We start from the raw sequence: 22,823 nt of genomic DNA, 5'->3' as shown, positions 1-22,823 counted from the left end.
CCCAAAGATTTCATTTCTGGTAATGTTGATTGTTCTCTGTTTATTGGTATCTTATAACAGAATATCAATATAAAAACCAGAGGCAGACTAGCATAGTTCACAGGATTGGCCCAAACTGTGAATTATAAAATCTTACTGTCTATTCAAATACTTGCTCTGACACTATGGAAAGCACACCAATTTCCTTCTTTATACTTTGGTGTCCTGGGCAGTGGGGCAGAAACTCTAATAGTCCTTATCTATTTGCAAGTCTTTGTGAGGATTTGCAAAGAGCATTGGGGAAAATATGTACAATACACTCTAGCATATTCCACCCAGAAAACCAATCTTAGCAATTAGTAATCTTCATAAGTTTTATCCAAAAATGACATGAAAATAAAAGGTAAAAAGGACAATCCTCTTTGCTTAAGTGTCTATATTGACTCTCTCATATATCTTCCATTTTCTTTATGTAAAGACTATAGATTATTCATGTGCCCACTCCCTAATAGTCCACCTCCTGATGCATTCAAACTAAACTTCATTACCAGTTTGTTTGAATCCTTCTTGAAAAGTAGTTAATCCATGTGGCTAAATCCAGGTCATTTTTCCATATCCTTGCTTGATCTCTCAGTACATTCTGCAGGAGCATGCTATTTTTATTCTTTTTTTTCTTAATGTGGTACTACTATTACCTGACTTTTCTTCCTACAGACGACTTCTTCTCTGTTTTCTTTGTGATATCTTCCTGTTCTATTCAGGCTTTAATGAACACCTTTGCTCTTAGCTCAGTACTAGGTTTTACTTTTTCCTAATTATAGATTTTCCTAGACATAACTTATCTTTGTGGTTTTAGGTTCCATTCTATAACTGTTGGCATCCCAATTTTAAGTCTCCCCCAACCCCGGCTTACCAATTTACTTCCAAAAATGTATGTGTATCAGTCTTAATTTTCTGTTGCTGTGTTTAGATATCATTTAACTTACACCAAATTAATTTATAGAAGAATGCATTTATTTTGGGACTCAATTCCAGAAGATTAGAGACAATGTCCATTATTGTGGGGACCAAGAATTCAAATATGCAGACCTATGGGAAACAATACCCTTCAATTTACTATCTCCACTGAGATGGTCAAAGCGAACTATCCAACCTTTTTTATTCATTATTTTAGCAAATGGTAGGATTAAGTGACCTAAGCAACAAATCAATGGATCATATTTGTTATTTTCTTCAGATGATATCCATATCAAACTTGTCAACAAGTTGTATTTTCAACTATAGTCTTTGTCTCTTTTTCAGCTAAAATACTGCAGCTAAATTCAGCTAAAATAAAATACTCTCCTCTCTATAAGAATGGCATCTGAATATACCTTACCTTTTGAAAAACATTCCCTTTACCTTTTTAGGCATAATACTCTGTTTCCTTTCTCTTTGAAAATTCATCTTTACCTAATGTCTTTAGTCTTTCTCTCTGCTCTGTAGGTTTCCATTTATTGATGATACTCATCAAGTAGTTCCCAACTTAAGCATCACTGTTTTAGAGAGACTTCCTAGTTATTTTCTATTTTTCCATGTATATTTGCAAGTTGCTAACTAATAGCATGCTATCTTATGCTCAATTTCTTCAGAACCCATAGGAAGGTTAAAAAAATAAATAAATAATAAAATTAAACTGAAGCTCTTCTAAGTTGTAGACCTGATTCTCTTCACAGCTTATTTCACCCTGTTTTGCCTTTGTTCAGCTTTCTTTCCTTGTTTCTTTCTTTGTTTCTTTGTTTCTTTCTTTCTTTCCTTCTTTATTTTTTTCTATTTATTTTTATTTATTTATTTTACTTAACATTTCTTTGATAAAGTTCTCTCTGATACATTCTTTTTTTTATTTTAAAAAATGTTTTATTTCTTTTCTCTTGGCATAGAAATGACAGTACTTTAACTCTTTAAATTTTAGGCACACACCACACACACACACACACACACACACACACACACACACACACACACACACACACATATATATGATGCATTGGCACACCCCCACATGCAAAAAAATTTTAAAGATTAATCTTTAATATTTCTTTTTCCCTTAGTAGACTGCCAACTCCCAAGTCATAATGAGGGCATCTAGGATGCATCACTCTGTACCATTAAACCACTTTTACTCTTAAGATAGACATCATCAAGAATCAAACCTTTGGGGGCTGGAGAGATGGCTCAGCGGTTAAGAGCACTGACTGTTCTTCCAGAGATCCTGAATTCAATCCCCAGAAACCACGTGGTGGCTCACAACCATCTGTAATGGGATCTGATGCCCTCTTCTGGTGTTCTGAAGAGAGTTACAGTGTACTTATAATCAATCAATCAATCAATCTTAAAAAGAAGGAAACAAGTCTTTACAGTTTAAAACTGCTTAAAATTTTAGGACTGTCTATGACAGCAGCACAGCTAACCTTTTCTTTGTGTGCTTCTGTGTGTACTCTTGCTTGTCAATATGTGTGTATGTATGTGTACATGTGTGTGTGTGTGTGTGTGTGTGTATGTGTGTGTAGGCATGTGGATGCCAAAGGTCTAGGCTCAATGTCTTCCTTCACCTTAGTTTTTGAGAAAGGATCTCTCATTGAATTTAGAGCTCATCAATTTAGGCGAGATTGACTGGCCAGCGAGCCCAAGGGGTCCTTCTTCCATCACCCCAGCATTGGGATTCCATGTGCACTGAAGCCCTCAGTTATTACAAGGATGTTGGGGATTAAACTGGGGCCCCCATGTGTGAGTAGCACTTGCCCGACTAAGTTATCACCCAAGCTCCAAGCTAGCCCATTCCAAATGGATATGTCATTAAGGCAAAATGAAGTTCTTAGACATAGACCAGGCAAGTCTGTGCTTTTTCTCTCAGCTGTTTTATGGATTCATTTTACCCATTGGAGAACTGATGGGAACACACACACACACATACACACACACACACACACACACACACACACACACACACACACATATATATATATATATCACATTAGCCAATGTATTTTAGAACCTTAAATGTCAACTTAGTAATCAGAGAGACACTATGTCTGGCTCTGAGCAGTCACCAACTCAGTTACATTATTCTTGCAGGATTATCTAAGACACACGTACAACTCTGGTACAATAAACTGATTCTGGATCTAGTGGCTAAACACAGGTTATCTCCCAAATTTGATTCAGCAGGGCATTTATGCAAAGGTGGCAATACTCAACACTGCTGCCTTCCTCACATCACTTGATATGCTGAACTGGCTGGATTGTTTTGCTTTTTGTCAGTCATTTTTCTCTTCACCCAATTTCTCCAATTGCTTGCTTTTTTTTTTATTTTTGAGTGAGAGCATTTTCTTTTTTTTTTTTTTATTAACTTGAGTATTTCTTATATACATTTCGAATGTTATTCCCTTTCCCGGTTTCCGGGCAAACATCCCCCTCCCCCCTCCCCTTCCTTATGGGTGTTCCCCTCCCAACCCTCCCCCCATTGCCGCCCTCCCCCCATAGACTAGTTCACTGGGGGCTCTCTGGTACATTCTTTACCTGGTTGGTCATGACCTTCTTTGCAATGTAAGTTGGATTTGTCTCTACGAGTCCTCACCTGTGTAACCCCCACTTCCAAAACTTTTCTTTAGGATCTCTACTGAAATATATGTTTAAGTTTGCTCTTGAGACTCTAAACAAGTTTTCTATCCTGTTGGCCTGAGGTAATGGGATTTATTTTTATTATTTTTCTTTTTTGTTTCCCAAATTATTCCAGTGTTAAGGAATTGCTCCCAGAATGGGGAGTGGGTTAGACATGAGAGGAATGCTATCTTTATCTTGAACTTTCTTCTTTAACAAAACAATTTATGCTTTTGAAAGGTGTTATTTAATAAATAGTGCTGTTTGTGTTTTTGTTTGTAAATCAATTTGTGATGGTTGGTGTCAAATATAAACTTGACAAAATCTAGAATAACCAGGAAGATGGGTGTTTGGGCTTACCAATGCAGAATTACATCCATTGAGGTGTGAAGACCTCCACATTGTGGGTGGCTCAGTTCCCTGACTGAGATGCTGGAACTCTGGACCATACAAACAAAGAAAGAGAACTTAGCAACAGAATGAATTTACTACTCTTTGCTGTTAACTATGGATCTAATATAACCAACTACTTCAAGTTTCTATCACCTTGACTTTCCATAATAATGAATTGTAGCTTGAACTATGAGTCAAAATAAACACTTTCTCCTAGAAGTTGCTCTGGTCCGGATATTTAATCATGGCAATAGGAAAAGAAATGGAGGCACGATTGTTTACGCTTCTTTCTTTAAAGGGTTGGAGCTTTATGGAGTATGTTCTGCAGTCGCAGCCTCTATTTTGTAGTGACTCGTTTTAAAGTGATAATCTTAACAGACTCATTCAACTCAATGTGTTTGCTGTCTGATGGCATTTAAGTAGCGTTCATTTAAATCTCAATGAAATCAGGAGGAAAACCTTATAATTTGGGAACTACTATTGCTTTCATTAACTATTTTATCATATTCCTTTATTATGTGTCCATTGGGTAGGTGGACAGTGCTCTATGCTCCAGGCTTCAGAGTCCTCTAATTATGGATCTCACGTAATCAGAATCCTTTGCTAAGGGCCCCCATTTCTTTTTTAATTTCTTTCTTTCTTTCTTTCTTTCTTTCTTTCTTTCTTTCTTTCTTTCTTTCTTTCCTTCTTTCTTCCTTCCTTCCTTCCTTCCTTCCTTCCTCCTCCTGCTCCTCCTCCTTCTTCTTCTCCTCTTCCTCCTCTTCCCCTTCCTCCTTCCCCACCTCCTCCCCAGCCTCTGCCTCTGCCTCCTCCTCCTCCTCATTATTATTTTTGTTTTACATCCTGCTTTCTGACTCCTCCCTGTCACTCCCTCCCACAATCTTTCCCCCATTGCCCTTCCCATTCTCCTCTGAGCAGGTGCCCCTCCCCCCTGGTATCCTCCACTTTGGCATATCAAGTCTGTGTGAGGCTAGGACCATCCTATCCCACTGAGGACAAGAGCCTCCATTTATTGATCATGGAAAATGTTTACTATGAGACAAGCATAGTTTAGAAGAAACAACATTGTTAAAATCTGCCCAAATTCTTTCAATAATATGGAGAAGCAAGTGTTAGGATTTTCAGTTACAGAATAAGGAAACTGAGGCTTTAGGAAAGTTAACAGAGTAATCCAAACACAAAGATAGTAAGTGGAAACAGATGTTTTGTTGTGCTTTGAAGATGAAGTGTCTCCCACACACTTATGTATTTGAAAACTTGGCCTGCCTCTGGTGGCACTGTCCTGTGAGACTGTGGAATCTTTGCGAGGTGAGACCGAGCCTCTGGATGTGGATCAGTGGGGTTGGGCCTTAATCATAGCTAATTTCCTGTTTTGTTCTCTGTTTCCTGTCAGCTGTCACTCTGTCTGCCCTAGGGTGATAGTGGTGATTAATGAGAACATTTTATCACCTATTTTTTCTGTACTATTTCTTAATATTGTGTTTCTTCATAATGACGGTGAGAAAAAAATAGAACAAATCCCCTCACTTTAACCTTTATATATGGAAAGGCACGGTTCTAAGACTTCACATAGGAAACATAATAGAAAATAAATAAGTGCTGTGGAGGCAAGAATATGTAGATTTAAGTTCTGCTTTCGCTATTTAATGCTTTCCTGGAGTACAAGGATTCTTACAACATTAAAGTCTCGAGTACATCATATGAAACAGGACTGTGTCTAGTTCATAGGACTGCAATGACTATTAAATGAGGTAACTTCACATGAAGTTAGGATATGGCAGAAATGAAGCCTTCCTTGTTAGCCCCCCTTTCTTCAGAAATTATAATGCAGTACAATGAATTTTAAACCACATTGTAGTAATTATTTATATACCTAAATATTGGCATGCATCATTTTTTCACTGAAGTAATGAACAAGGAAGTAAAAATTAAAATAAAACGTAGAGGCATAATACTGTACTTACACAATGGAGTTCTATTTACAAATAATAATAAAAAATGAATGAGGCATTTCATGTATATTATAACATAGAAAAGTCTCCAAAACATTATGCATGGGAGGCACAGATGTATTAAAGTTCTCATGAAATGCTTTCATGTATACAAAGTTCCAGAATAGACAAATGTATTCCTGTTATTGACTGCCTGGACACACAGGGGTTTACTGGAAAATGGCATAATGGAAATGGCTGATGGGTAGAAATGTCCTTTGCTTTGGTTGGGGCAGAAGTTGGCTGAATGAAAACTCAGAACATTTAAAATCCATTCATTCTATCACTAAGTTTATTGTAATATGTCTATTCAGGCTTATATAATTATAAAAGTCTAGTTGAGAGAATGACAAGGACATTCTCAAAAAGAGTTTGAACAGAAGTACAAGGGATGTTATCTAGGGGATAAAAGAGTTTGCATGGCAATATTAACCTAATGGTGGAGACTAAATTATATAAGGCCTTCTATACCAATGTCATGTTGACAAGTAGTTCTTTGAACTAAAGGCACTACAGCCAAGTTTCTGTGAAGAACAATGGTTAGACGGAGCAGTGCTTTAGAAAGATTATTTAGTCAAACCTGTCAAGTAAAGAGAAGACAGAGAATACTGATATTGAAAGCTACATGGAGAACAATCACATAGGACTATACAGAACATTCTCTTCAATAGACAAGTGCCACTCATGGTATAAAAGTGATGTTTTTGTCAACAAAGTAATCAATTGTTTCTTTTATTGTCTTTTTCCTCCTTTACAATTTGCAATGTAGTGTGTGCATCAGCGACTCTAGCTAGGTTAATTTGAGGACACATGAAGCTATCTAATTTTTCATGTCTGAAGAAAGGAAAACCTTTCTAATATGTGGTCATACATACACAGGCCCTCTTATCAGGCAATTAAGAGACCTCTGTTGCTAATGCTTTTTCTCTGATCAAGCTGCCATATGGGAAGATTTGGCCAGAAAATACAAGCTCATAAACTCTTTATTTTACCTTCAGATGCTATTAGACATGAAATTCTAGCTAATCCTAACCAATGTCATGAAAAGATTGATATATGGACAAGAAAATTACTTTAATTGATTAAAAAAGACACACAAATAAGACTACAGTTATAGATCAATAAGTGTTGATTAGGTACAGAGAAGTGACAGGAACATTTGGGACAATGGAAACTGGTTATGCTTCTGTAACATCACTTATCCACTGATACATCAACCCCCTCCAGGCTTATGACTTTTGCATGAGAAATTAGTGTCTAGGAAGTAAAACAAGAAGTTATGCAAATGTCCATTTTCTGACTATCAACATTGCTAATGTTACTGTTCAAATTGTTATCCAACTATATACATTCATTCCTTAGTCTACACTTACAAGGTGGTGATCTATATCTAAGATGAAGAGGAAAATGCATTTCTTTGAAACTTCCAGGTTTTATTCTGCAAGGAAAATCTGTAATTCATACTTAAAGTGTGCATAAACTTGAGAACTGTCCTGTCATACATTTAGTTGCACTGAAAGCATTTGTTTTATGAAGATCAAGGATCCATAATGTATTTATGTTTATCTTCCATTCATTGACATGTGAACCCTTAATTGGCACATGTTCCACAAACTGATTCTGACTGACTAAGCCATCCATGCTAAGCATGACAAAGTTCCTGGGAAAATCATGTTCTGCCATGCCTTATGCTTTCAACACACATGGAATCCATCACTACTCTGATCTGGCTGATATCTACTCTCCAGCAAGCTACCATAACTTCAGAGTTCTTCTCATTGTAAAATAGACTGTAGTGGTCATGAAGTTCTGATGAGTTTCCATTTCTGATCTTGACCCTGATTTATAACTAGCAAATTTTCACAAGTAAACTCTTAAATCCTGCAGATGGGCCATCTCATTCAATCTTGTTTATCTTTCTTGAAATCTCATATTTTTACTCTGTTTCATGTAACTTGGTTTCTTGAGCATATTACTCTGTGCATGACTTAAAATACTATACATAAGAGAATAGCTCCAGAGTTTGAATCTGTATGGTCCTTGTCAAAAATCTCTCTTTGACTTTAAGATTCATACAGCCAATGTATCTTCTCCATATTAATGCCTTACAGACACATCAATTGTGATATTCCCAAACAAAACTCCTTTGTCTGTTTGTCCTGATCCCTCTCACAATAGAACCCTGGCTGCTTGAAGTGATCCTTATCAGTCTCCTTCTGTGAAATGTTCTATTCAAGTTATAAGTGTGGTTAGGAAGACTTCTCCATCTACCACCAAGATAATTCTTGATTGTAGTTCACATCTCGGCACAGGTACCATTTTTATTTTAGTCTGCTGAAATAGCAACTTGTGCCTGGGTTTCTTATATTCTTTTTTCATCATTATGTCTGTGCAAGATTTGCTCAGCATCATAAGACAAATAATTTGATTTTATTATCATACGTAAAAGTCATCTGATTCTAAAAATAACTTATTCATAAAAGTAGTTATCGTCTCAGAATTATTACACGCTGACAGATACTTCTTTTTCTCATTTCTTCAAAAAATTTGTATAATTTAATTGGATTCACATCTTCTTTCCCAACTCTCTTTCATCTCTTCTCCTTCCCATACCTACCCCAAATTATTACTTCTTTCTTTGTTTTTAACCAATAGAGTCCATATTATGCTGTCTATCTACTTTTGGATATGTGGTCTATTGGAGCTTGGACCCCAAAACTTACAGAGTAATGACTGTTCCTCTTACTAACGAGTCTTCAACTAGGGGCGGGATGTCCTGTTCATTCTTTCCTTTCATGCTGGGATTTTTTTCTGTGTTGAGTCTGTCCAGTTACTGGACATGCTGTTCCAACTAACATGAGTTCATATATGCAACTGTCCTACAGTGCCAGGAAAACTCAGTCTTTTCATAATCACCTAAGCTTCTGGATCTTAGAACTTTTTTGGTCCATCTCAGCAATAAGCCCTGAGGTCTTTCAGGAGAAGATCCATAATAGGTGCCCCATTTAGGTATGAGAATTCATCAGTCTTTAATTATCTGCTTGTTGATCAGTTGTAGATCCCTGGGATGATCTCTACCTACTGCAAATAAAATCTTTTTCAGCAGGGGTTAAGGTGATTTGCATGAGTTTGGCCCAGGGAGTATCACTACTTGGAGGTGTGGCCTTGTTGGAGAAAGTGTGTCACTGTGGAGGTGGGCTGTGAGCTCTTCCTTCTGCTCTGAAGGTAGAACTCACAGGTCTTTTCAGCGCTTTGCCTGCCTGAATGCTGCCATGCTTCCCATCATAAGGATAATGAACAGAATTTCTGAACCTGTAAGTCTGCCCCAATTAAATGTTGTCCATATAAGAGTAACCTTGTTTGTGGTGCCCGTTCTCAGCAGTAAAACCCTAAGTAAGATTGGGATGAAGAGACACATTGATCTATAGATATAATAATAATTATTAAGAAGTTGGATTAATACCATGTCCCTTTAGCAGAATAATGATAATAGATTTTGTCCCAGGGGTTACAACCTGCCTAATCAAAGATTCTTGGCCCTGAGTAATTATGATAGATTGGGTTTTCAATCTGTTTTGGAACAAGACTTTTGCCCAATCAGAAATAGGTTGGTTACTCATGATATTTATGCCACTATGTGCATGAATTTTGCTTTCCTGGGCTTGTTTTACTAACTCACTAAATCTCAGAGTTTAAATATGGGTAAGATTATTGATAACTTTTTTCCTCTAGTTTGTGAACAGCACCTTTCTACACTTTAAAGCTAACCAGTAGGGACGGAGTTCAGTACCAGCGTGATTTTGCCACTTTCTCTGACTCAAGAATGTGGTGTCTTCAGCAGCAGGATATCAGTGTTAAGTTATGGAAAGTGAACAATAGAATTGACAATAGCTTATTATGTTTAGGGGGCCACAGGACCTCACAGACCAAAAGCTTTAAGACAGCAAAGCATTTCTGGACTTACATTTTTTTTATTTGTTAGCCTGTGTGTATGTGTGGGTGTGTGTGGTAGAGCCGTTGTATACTTGATAACTCACTTTTAAACTCTTTTGATATATGTCGTGTGTGTGTGTGTGTGTGTGTGTGTGTGTGTGTGTGTGTATTGTAGGAAGCTTCTTTTTTTCAGTATTAGTTTTTTTAATTCCTATTCCTTTCTCTAAGCTTTCTTCTCACGTCCTATTTAACCCTTTCCTGTTCCATTATTCCTCCTTTAAATCTTTATACTTGTGAGTTATCGAGCCCTTTCTGCATAGCCACTTACTAATTTCCTGGCCTCTAGGATTATTACTAGTAAAGCTTACATATCTAAACTTTCAAAGCTATCATCGTAAGTAAAAGAAAACATATGCTTTTCTCCCACTCTTTCGGGGTCGGTTTAACTCATTCAGAATGAATGTTTCTAGCTTCATCTATTTATTGAAAATTTTACAAATATTGAAATTAAGAAGAAATTCAACTATCGTCAGGGGAACTAGACAGCGCCGGTGATTGCTTTATCTGCATTTTAAAGGTGAGGAAACTGAAGCCCAGAAAGAAAATTCATTCAAATTATACACCTATGAAATGGCATATTCATAGTTTGGATTAAGCTGGCCCAGATAATGCCACTGATTACTCTAGATACAGCGACCCCTTACTAATGCTAGCACCAATTAAAAAGTGAAAATTTTACAATAGTCATATTTTAGCACTGAATACTAGGAAGTAAGATTCTAACAGTATCATTTATGGTGATGACACAACCAAGAATTATCTGGAAAGAGAGTCTGAATAAAGAATTATCTACATCTTATTTCCAATGGGCTTGGTTATAGGAATGATATTTTATTTCAGTTTTTTAAATTTGAGAAATTCCTATAGTCACAGAGAATATATTCTTTCCATTTACTTTTTGTAGTGGACTTTTTTTCAAACGTTATCCTCTTTCTCAGTTTCCCATCCAGAAACTCCCTATCCCATTCCCTCTCCTACTTCTTCTATGAGGGTGTTCCCCCACCCAACCACTCGCACCTTCCCACCTCCCCATCCTGACATTCCCCAACATTGGATGCTCCAGCCTTGGTAGGACCAAAGGCTGCTCCTCCTATTGGTGCCTGACAAGGTCATCTTCTGCTACATATGCAGCTGGAGCCATGGGTCTGGTCATGTGTACTTTTGGATGGTGATTTAGTCCCTTGGACCTCTACTTTCTTGGTATTGTTGTTCTTATGGCATCAAGGACCTCCACATAAAACCAGATACACTCAAATTAATAGAAGAAAAATTGGGGAAGAGCCTCAAACAAAGGGGTATTAGGGAAAAGTTCCTGAACAGAACACCAATGGCTTATGCTCTAATATTAAGAAAAGACACATGGGACCTCACAAAATTGCAAAGTTTCTGTAAGGAAAGGACATTGTCATTAGGACAAAACAGAAATCAACAGATTGGGAAAAGACCTTTACCAATCCTACATCCAATAGAGGGTTAATATCCAATATATACAAAGAACTCAAGAAGTTAGATTCCAGAGAGTGAAATAACCATATTTAAAAAATGGGGTAGAGAGCTAAACAAAGAATTCTCAACTGAGGAAGGTCGAATGGCTGAGAGGTACCTAAGGAAATGTTCAACATCCTTAGTGATCAGGGAAATGCAAATCAAAACAACACTGAGGTTCTACCTCACACCAGTTAGAAAGGCTAAGATCGAAAACTCAGGTGACAACAGATGCTGGCAAGAATGTGTAGAATGAGGAACACTCTTCCATTGTTGGTGGGATTGCAAACTGGTACAACCACTCTGAAAATCAGTCTGGAAGTTCCTCAGAAAATTGGACATAGTACTATCTTAGCACCCAGCTATACTACTCGTAGGCATATACCCAAAAGATGCTCCAACATACAACAAGGATACATGCCACACTATATTCATAGCAGCCTTATATAAAATAGCCAGAAGCTGGAAAGAACCCAGATGCCCTTCAACAGAGGAATGGATACAGGAAATGTGATACATTTACACAATGGAGTACTATTCAGCTATTAAAAACAATGACTTCATGAAATTCATAGGCAAATGAATGGAACTGGAAAATATCATCCTGAGGGAGGTAACCTATCAGTGTGCACTCACTGCTAAGTGGGTATTAGCATAAATGCATGGAATACCCAAGATACAATCCACAGACCACATGAAGCTCAAGAAGAAGGATAACCAAAATATGAGAATGATCGTAATCATTAACTGAGATGTGAAGTGTCACATAAATGTGTATGTGTCACCTCTGTTAATGGCCATTGACAGGATATTGAAAAAGAAAAACTGCTTTTATTACTTGTTTAGCCCTCAATATTGCTGTTAAATTTTTCTAGTTTGCTGCTATAGCTGACATTTTTTTCAGAGATGTTAGAAGAAGTTTCATCAGGAATCCAGTATGGACTGAAGAACAACAGGTTTCCAAGAATCCTCTAGATTCTTCATGCCACATTAGGACTACTGAGACACTCAGCCTTTTGGACTTAGCAACTGCTCAGTTCTATACTCTCCAATGTGAAACAGCTATTGTTATAATATTCAGACATTATTCTGTCCTCCAATCTAATATGTCCTCTTTTAATGTATCTACTTGCTCTTATGAGTTCCTATTTATTAATAAGCAGTTACTATTTGTCAGCCTATGTGACTCACCTCCATAATACTCCCAGATTTTTTACTAAATAACAAAAGGTCAGTAGTTTTAATTTATTTTTGTTCAATGCAAATTCGAGTGATGGGAAGTCTGAGTGAGTCACTAATGACCATGATGGATATTTAAAATTGATTAGATACTTAAAATCAATCCTCATGCTTTTCAGTAGCCACATTTATAAATACAAAATATGTCTTCTTCTGCCTCATTAAATATGAAGTCTACAGGGTATTTGGACTAGAGTTTGTGGGCATACTGGTAAAAGACCTGGCAATTTTCTTATATCAACTTTATAAAACATATAATTTAAATTAATATCTGTGGCAAAGTAACTACAGATGAACATTAGGTACCTTGGGGTTACCTAAACAGTAGCACATCCATAAAATGCTAAATGCTTTCATGCAGAAGAAGATCAGCATGTTGTGTTTAAATTGGCATTCATGAGGCAACTTTAATCAGTTTTTACCACTTTGGATATTTTGAGACTGTGACTCATGTGGTAACTTTTTATTGCTCCCTTTGACCTTATACCTATTGGTCCACTAGAAATCATTTTGAAAGATGACAAACAAGAGGACTTGGGATAAATTGTCATGAATAAGTGAAAGCAAAGCATGATGAGTGTTAATAATAAGGGTCCCAGTTGAATTTAACATTAAATTTCAAAACACACAGAGTATGAAGAGAGTTGGGTCAGACATCTTTTTTTGTTTCTCAGAAATGAAAGTAACTAATGTTAACTATTTACTGGTAGTAAATTCCTTCTAGCAGGTAAAAGTATCAAACATAGGTGGCATCTTTACACTTGTATTATTTCCTTATAAAAATCTATAGCCCTCTTAAAATAAGGAATTAATATTAAACATTCCATTGGCTGAATCCCATGCAGACACTAATGGGAATCTGAAAAGGGCTTGCATTTGGTAAGCAATCTTGAGTGATTCTTTTGTTTATAATATTAAAAACATGGATGTCATTCTCATGTTACTCTCCTTTTAAAATCCATTATATATGCCTTGACTATAAATGGATATGTTCATATAATTCAAGAAGAAGTTGACAATGTAACCCAATTCTCTTAAAATTGTCTTTGTCTACCTGAATAGATGGCCATAAAATGAATGAAAACAAGTGTCAACATCAAATCTGAGAACATTGACAATGGTATGGTCTGGCAGCCTCAGTAACCGTCTCTCATAGCCCACAAGTCAACCTTAGATTTGCAATTTTCCTGTGTTTCAGTCATCAATGTTATTGCTCATTATTAACTATCTATATCAAGTTAATAATTGATAATAAGAAACAGTCAAAGCAATCATTTCCTGCAAGTCACATTGGTATCTCCCAGTTTAATTCTATTATTACATGTGAACATATGATTAGATTCTCTCTCCTCTCTCTCTCTCCTTCTCTGTCTCTTCACTGCTAGACTCTCATGATACTGTGTAAAAACAAGCCACAATCTTTTTCTATCATTTATCTAATTGACTATTTTTCTTTATCAGATCCAATATTAACTTGAATTACATGTTACCGCAAGCTGCAAGCAATCCTATTCAATTTATTGTGGTCCACTGGTTGTATGAAGACATAATTACTTACCAACTACTTTTAAGAATAAAATAGTTCTGTATTCCAGGGTTGATAATTTCCAATGTAGACTCGGAGAACAATTCTGTAATCATAATAGTCCAGTATATCAGACCTGCAGTTCATCATGAATATACACTAACCAACCTTCAGCGAACCATGAAAACAGTAGCTTATTTCAATGGGTGGGAAGAAACTTTTTTTTTCTATTCTTTTTTTCGGAGCTGGGGACTGAACCCAAGGCCTTGCGCTTGCTAGGCAAGCGCTCTACCGCTGAGCTAAATCCCCAACCCCGGGAAGAAACTTTTTATATGTGAGATAATTTATTATGCTCTTAGAGTCAACTTGGAAGTACCCCAAAGTTTAAATTATATAGATAAGTAGCTCTAGATTTATTTTACATGAGACCTCATCTGAGATAAGCATTATGGCTGAATTTAAATATTTACATGTTGTTTTCTGAGTGAAGGGAGGATCTTACTTGTTTGGTCATAATTACTTAAACAGATTCTGAGCTTTAACAGACACTCACCAGAGGAACTCCTTCAGTGTCCCCTAGGTTGCTTCACATAAGATTTCACATACTATGTGACAAATCGAGAGTTCTCAGACAATGTGCATGATGAATAGCAATTATAGTAGGATTTTTCTTCATGGATGCATCTTAGAACTAACAGCAAAAGTACTTTCTTAGACTTTCATGGATGAATATAAATATTGAAATGCTAGGTTTTATATCCAGCAAGATTGGTCTGTGGGAAAAAAGCTCTTACTCCAGTTTATCATCTGAGTGTGATCCTTAAAACCCATGGCAGCAGAAGAGAGCAGATTCCCACAAGTCACACGCAACTCCATACACAGAATAATAAACAGGCAAACAATATTAGTTACAAAATATACTCCTTTCTGTCTAACGCCAGTAATCTCTTGTATATAAAAACATGTAGCCTACACTCTTTTGCCTCCAATTTTCTCTCATTTTTGGACAACTGCTTATTTTCTTTCATTATTACCCAACTTGTTCTTCTAATGTTTGTTATGAACTAAGCTTTAGTAAATACTCCTTGTTCTTTACCCTGCTTACTGCCTTGCATTTCCCAATAACTTTGAAATCCTGTTACTAACAAAGACTATGTTTCTCTCCCTAATGACTATGTTTGGCCATTGCGTTCATGTTTTGAGGAGGTAATATTAGAAGGTATGAAACAAAAATAAATGTTTATAGATGCTGTGTTATTGGGATTCTATTCTTGTAAACTTGACTTCACATGAGAATAAAATTTGTAGGTTAAGCTGTTCATTCAGGAAATATTATAAAACTTATAAACTGACTCAGTGAACGTAACCTGGCTCACCTCAACTCTTCCCATGCCAAAGATGAATTTTCTGAAAACAAATGATTTCTATTTTAAACTGCTAGCTAACTATTAAAAAAGTAGGTAACAGGATGTGTGGCGTTATCATATTATATACTTAACAACTGATACCACGTGTTTTATAACTGGCAAACCAGTGATGAAGGAACAATTAAGTCTACATAAATAGCAATTTACAACATAATGATGAGATTTCTAATACTGAGTTTTAAAAACTGTGGAAGGAGAAACAAATTAGGTAGAATTTGATGCATTTCTCTTGTCTCTCAATATAAAAGAAGAATCTTTTATTTAGACAAATTCTGAGTGAAGATTAAATCGTGAACTGCTGAGAGACATGACAATAAAGGTCAGATTCTGGTCAGTGATACAGTTTGGTTATAAGTCACCTTGACCTTTGAGAAAGGGTATCCAGCAGACTTATTTGCCCAAAAAGTTGTCTAGAAAGGTTAGATGTTAGTTCTATTAACCTATACAGATGTCTATTAGCCATCTAATTATTTTAAGATTTAAAAATCAACCCACTTGAAATATACTTAGTATGAGTAATGGATCAGTTTTTAAATTTTATTCTCAGCACTGAACCATTTATGAATTTTGTCATTAACTGTCAATTTCCTGCTACAACAAGAATCTTTGATGAATACAGAGAAGCAGGTTCTACTCTATGGCCAATGAACTCCATGGCAACCATTAGGGTTGGTCAAGTTTTTCAGAGCTAGTCATGAGGTTTCTTTTGTGGGCAGGCCTCAAGTCCCATCAAAAAGTGTTTTTTTCCTATTTCTCATGCCACTATTACCCTGTGGGCACATATTACCTAGAAAATGGTTATTTTTTACAGCTAGGTAAGACTGCAGATGCCTTTTCTCCCCAGCAACCTGCATAGCACTTTGAGTACCATGAAAGCTACTGATCAATTTTGGTAAGCAACCACAAAGGAAAACAATAGTCTGTGTTTTTCTGGGAGACACTGAGACCACCCTGATCAAGAGCTAGTACAGAGAAATCTCATACCTGGCATTAGTATTTTGGGTTAATAACTTTGGAATTCTCTAAGCTCTATCATCTACCTATGCATTGTACCTCCCTAAAACTAATTTTTACTTAATTTTTAACATGCTCATGAAATAGTAACTCCATAGGTCTTTTCTTTGTGGTCTTAATGTTCATTATTCTTTGCCGTAAACTCTCCATAGCCAAATGCTCCCATCACCCTGGCCCCTGAAGCAATGCCAACCCTTAACTAGGACTATCACCTGTAGATAGACTTTCCTAGTCTCTACTGGCATACCAAGTTAAATACAGCACTCTAAAATTTCTCAGCTAAGATCCACAAATAAGAGAGAACATAACTGATTTGTCTGAATTTGAATTACCTCACTTGGCATAATACTTTTAAGTTCTATCCATTTTCATTCAAATCTTTATGACTTCAGTTTTCCATACAGCTCAATAAAATTCTGTGTGTAAATGGACCACAACTTCACTATGCATCTATTGGTTTAGAGACAAGTAGGCAGGTACCATTCTTAGCTGCTATGTAGAGAATCAGAGAATGAGAATCTGCTAATATCTCCGCAGTAGGGTGTAAATTGTTTTGGATGTATGCTTAAGGGTACAACTATAGCTAAGTCAATGACAGTCCTATTTTTAGTTTATTACAGATTCTCTACACTCAATTCCACAGAGGTTATATCTGTTTATACCTTACCAACAGTGAAAAGCATTCCTCTTTTCCCACAGCTTTGGTAGGACTTGATTCTAGTCATTCTGACTGGAATGAGATACGATATTTAAAGTAGTTTTAATTTTGAAAATTTTTTAAATAATTATTAGATATCTGTATTTCTTGTTTTGAAATCTCTGCTCAGTTTTTGTTGTTGTTCAGCTCATCCCTTCTTGTTTTTAATTGCATTGTCTGTTTTATAGATGTTTAGCTTTTGCTTTTGAGTTCCTTGTATATTCTTGTCTAGATATACAATTGCTTGTCAGATATCTTAACTTGCCATAGTCTATCTCTTTATTTAATTAACATTTTCTTTTGAACTAGAGTAGAGTTTTCTTTAATTTTATGAGCTCCCACCTGCCAGCTGTTGGACTCACTTCCTAGTTGACCAGGGTGCGATTGAGAAAGCCCTTATCTTGTGACTAATATATTTGTTCCCATTTTCTTCATTGCTTAAAACATTTTGATAGCTCTCTAAATATCTGAAGATAAAAACAGTGTTCCATAGTTGCTGATGAAGCTTATGCTAAATAATTTATTATTCAGTCTATTGGGGCAGGCAAAGTACTTGTACCTCCACTACTGGGTAGCGTTATCCACAGTGAAGTCTTCTCTTGACTTCTGAATCTACTCTAAGGTTCATCCAGATCAGTCTGTTTGTCCTCCCTTTGCTTGGAATCCTTTTTCTTTTCCTGAGTACTGCAGTTATCATCTCATCATCATGGGTCTCTACTAGGGTCTTGACCTTGTCTTGTATGTTTATATTTACACATGAATTTTAGCTGTTTCTTAAAGAAGCCAGGCACATTCCAATCTGCTAGTCCTCACAGCTTCCATAAAGATTGACAGACATTAGGCACTCAATAAACTTGTGCTGAAACACATTTTCTGATTTCTCTATCACATTACCTACAAGTGGAGTCAACGTACTAACATTTGCCACATGACAAAGAAGAAGATAGCAAGGTTCTGAATTAATAAAAACCACCCACTCTACCCTCATCATTCACAGTACAACATCGTGTTCCAGATTCCACAGGTGCAATGCTTACATTTAATTGCACGGATCCAGCTCTCCTTATGCTGAATGTCTGTGTACATCATCCTCTGGGTAGGATCAACTGTGCAGTTTCAGATCCATTTGCTTCAAACCCCAGGAGGACTCTGTGTTCTTGTGTGACTTCTTGTTACTTCCTGATGAGTCACAGAGTATAAGAGCAATGAAACTAGAGGCTGTGCAAATAGATTCTCCTGGGGAGAAAAATTCCTCTTTAAATCAATTTAATTTTCCAAGTTTTGTTTGAAATGTGAGCAGAGCATGTTGCGTCTTTGTTTTAAGGAACTCAGGCATCTTTTACAGGTCTCTCAGTCTTAAAGTCTTCTTGAAACCCAAAATGATTGCCTTTATTTTACAAATTGGATCATTCTTATAGTGTGGTAAAATATCAAAGGCTAACATTCATTTGTTCTGCTTTTATTGACAAGACAGTGGTACAACAGAAAAATAATAAATGTTAAAGTGATGGATTTCTATAGAGTGTGTTTTAGCTCCAGAACCAGAAAAATCTCATATCCCACATTGTACTTATTTATTAGGTTAATATGACATAAATGTAGAAGTGAAATAGCTTGAAACACAGAGGCATAAGAAAAAAAAATTCTGCTCAAGGCTTAGCTTCCTGTTTATATTCTCCAAAGCACACTGTCCCGCCCACATTTAAAATGCTGGCTCATAATCTTTTGAACAATGGGCATATTGGCAAAATTCTCTCAGTTGTCCTCTGGCTAGGAAGCTTTACAAAGAAAATGACTCCCAATTGACCAATGCTATGTTTTGAATACACATTATAATGAGTCAATTTACACAGGCAAACATTGGCTCCCCATACTGTTTTGTTTTTCTGAATCCTACAGGCCAGAATTCATTAGTTTGGCTCTCTAAGTCTTCTGCCTTGATTCCCGAAGCATTTTCTTTCTGAACTCCAACCAATAATGTTGCAATGTATATTCACTGAACATTAATCCTGGAAAGAAGGATAATTCTAGGCTATACTACATATCTTGCAGATTTAAAATGCCAGTTAGCATGAGATTTCAAAGAAGGTTTTTGTAATAAAACTGTGCCTTTCTTATTTAATCTAGTATTTTTTAGATGTTATTTGACAGAAAATTTCGTTTAGATTTTTTTTTACATCTCAAGGGAAGGATTACATTTTCATATTCTTTTTATTTTTTAACAAAAATATCTTTGACCATTGCATAAATGTATACAATGATTTTCTGTCCTGTTTATCTCTTATGACCCTCTCTTATCCTCCAACATTTTCCCTTGTAATACTTCTTCCTTTTAGTTGCTTCAGAGATCACCAGTAATAACAAATAATAATACAAACATTACTACTATTACTACAACTACCACCTCCACCACCACCACCACCACCAGCACCACCACTACTACTACTACTACTACTACTACTACTACTACTACTACCACTACTACCACTACTACCACTACTACTACTAATGGTTAGTGACCATGTACTCTGTCCTAATCACTGCTCATAGTGTATTGTAAAGACAAAGTCAGTAAATCTTCATAATTTGATGGACGGAAATGATATGTACCTGTGTCTCAACTTTGAAGTTAATCATTTGCTCTAGAGTTCTCATGTTTAACGACAAAGTTACATGATTTTTGTCTCCAGGTCTCTACACATTTACTTGTTCTATAAAATCTGCTGGTAAAACAGATATTCTTACATATAATTTCTTTTAAAACATGTAAAAAAGAACTATTTCTTCAAGAAAACAAAGCTAAAAAATATGGCTGGGAACAAGAAAAAACAGGGAAGAAACTTCTGCCAGCCAACCAGGGAGAGGAGAGGAAAGGAGAGAGAGAGAGAGACATAGAGAGACAGATAGAGACTGCAAAAGGCAGAGACAGAGAGATAGAGAGACAGAGACAAAGACAGACAGATAGATAATGAGATCTGCCATGAAGAGGGAGAGATGAGCCATAGGAGAGGGTCTGAGAAGCTATCATGAGAAAAAACATCTGAAGTCCAAAGAGCCAGATTAATATAACATGCAAGTATGTGCTATCAAGGCTGGAAGATAGTCAGATTAGGGTCTAATATAATCATTTCAATACAGAACTATCGAGGTGGAACTTGAAATAATTTTTGGTTTCTCTGTGTGGATTATCATGGACTAGAAAGGATAAAGAAATACAGTGGCTGAAATAATTCACTGACTATATTTATATTAAAAATAATTCATTTTCACATGCTTTACACAATAACTTCCTCACAAGCAAAAATAAGTTTTAAAATAAATAAAACTAAGGATATATGTGTTTTTAAAATGTAAGTAAACCCAGAGAAAATGGTAAGATTTTCAAAACCCTGGAGAAATTTACTTTAAATTAAATTTAATTTTAAGCAAGGTCCTATTGTATAGCCTTGGTTGATCTAGAACTCATTTTGTAGACCAGACTGGCCTAGAACTTACAAAGGTCTGCCTGTATCTCAAATTTTGGGATTTTAAAAAAATGAACAATTGTAGCTTTCAGATAACTTTATGAAATTTATTTAGATCATCTGTTAGTTTCATTTTAGAAATGGTATAAAATAAAAGTCAGAGATGGTGCCACATTCACCTTCTCTTTGCAAGTGTGCTTCAATGGTACAGAGTTTTGGTAACTTCCCTGGTAAATATAGTGGGTACCTGAAACATATACAGATTTCAGACATTCACTAGACCAGAGTACTGATGAGAGAGTTATGAAAATATAGAATCACTTGGAGTAAAGGTCAAATTAAAAATGTTAATTATCCTTCCTAAAAATGATTATCCATGAACTCACTTGCTGTTGATAATTATTGGGTTGCCTTAGACTTCTGCTGTAATATTAGAGTGACTATACCTGAACAACACAACTTCTATAGTCCACACCTTACTAAGAAACCAACTCAAGGTTCCTATAGCATGTAGGCCTTCTTCCTATAGCATTTGGGACTTCTTAATATGATACTTGGGCAGCTGTACCTGTTAAAAGAATATTATTAAAATCTTAAAGCTCTTTAAGGTCTCAATGTGTCACCTTTATCCTTTTATGGGCAGTGAGTACAATTTCAAAGGATGCATGTCCCCAATCTAAATAACATGTTGTTAAAGTCTGAATTTGGGCATGAGTGTAGATCAGGAGGGTAGTGGTGGTGGAATTTTGAGCTTAGAATTAACTATAACTTTTTTGATCAAATTTTTGAAATTTTTGAGATCTCCCCCTTTGGATACCTCCTCTGTATGTGCGCGTTTGTGTGTGTGTGTGTGTGTGTGTGTGTGTGTGTGTGTGTGTATGTTAGATCTAGAGAGAGACAGAAACAAAGATAGATAGATAAAGAGAGAAAGAGAGAGACAGAGAGAGACAGAGAAAGACAGAGACAGAGAGACAGAGAGACAGAGAGACAAAGATAAAAGAACTATCCTGGCCATTGTTTCTCCTCTTTTGTTCTCCACTCAATTTGCATGTGGAACTAGCCTTCTAGAAAGATGAAGCTCTTTCCAGAAGTTTGCATAATTTAATACAAATTTAAACACAGACAAGCCTTACTCTTAAATGATATCTGAGTTTGAGGTATAATTTAGGTACAAGAGAACCTAGCCATAGCATGAAACCTTAGAACTCATTACAGTGTTAGTGTCTGATAAAGGAACTCAAATTTTCAGTCTTGAAAGTATCATCTAGGCTGAGTTGGCTACTACCTGATACCTCAAATTCATGTCTGCTTAAAACCTCCAAGTGTAATTTTATTTGGAAAAAGGGTTTTTCTACTTGTAGTGAAGCTTAAATGATGCCCTGGACTAAAGTGGGCCTGCATCCACTGTTAACTACACGTAGAAGACAAGATGAATTGAATATAATCAAATGAATAGGGCAATGCCATGTGAAGGATTGGAGACGTGAACTGCTCTTCCAGAAGATCCCAGCTCAGTTCTCAGTCTTCATTGGGTGGTTCACAACCAACTCTAACTTCAGCTCCAACTGCAGCAGGATCCAGCAACTCTGTCTCTAAGGGTACCTGCCTATACATGTACACAATTCACATAGGCACATTAAATAAAATATACCATTAAAATAGAGAAATAAAGATGCTGAGTTAGGAAGACAGAGATTGACAATGGGTCTCTAAATCTAGAGATAGCAATGATCGTTGGTTAAAAAAACAAAACAAACAAAAAACAAAAAACAAAACAAACAAAAAAACCTGGGAGATATGAACAGGAAATCCAGGCTTTATAGAACCTTTGGGGAAAGTAGTGCTCTGCCAGTGCCTGAATTTGAGACAAGTGATTTCCCAATCCAGAAGAAGTTCTTTAAAAGCACTCAGTTTATATAAATTTGTTACATTAGCCCTGAGAAATACCACATAATTCCAACTATCCATTGTGATGAT

The 22,823-nt window shown here is 36.2% G+C and overlaps 1 long non-coding RNA gene across 2 annotated transcripts in view; it reads right to left on the bottom strand.

Moving 5' to 3' along the window:
* LOC147995625 (uncharacterized) overlaps positions 1-18,533 on the bottom strand; it is a 55,575-nt gene extending 37,042 nt beyond the window's left edge. The window contains exons 1-3 of one of the 2 annotated variants that reach the window (XR_015683709.1): positions 18,420-18,513; positions 14,278-14,350; positions 3,979-4,058 (exon numbers count right to left, since the gene is read on the bottom strand). This is a non-coding gene — a long non-coding RNA (uncharacterized LOC147995625). Of the gene's footprint in view, positions 1-3,978; positions 4,059-14,277; positions 14,351-18,419 lie in introns of both variants that reach the window. The other variant, XR_015683708.1, reaches the window with a different exon arrangement.
* Positions 18,534-22,823: the final 4,290 nt, after the last annotated feature.

This window comes from Rattus norvegicus, chromosome 3 (genome assembly GCF_021556685.1).
Source record: "Rattus norvegicus strain SHRSP/BbbUtx chromosome 3, alternate assembly SHRSP_T2T, whole genome shotgun sequence".
Taxonomy (NCBI): Eukaryota; Metazoa; Chordata; class Mammalia; order Rodentia; family Muridae; genus Rattus; species Rattus norvegicus.
The sequence above is the reverse complement of the archived record's forward strand: the minus strand, read 5'-3'. Positions and strand labels throughout refer to the sequence as shown.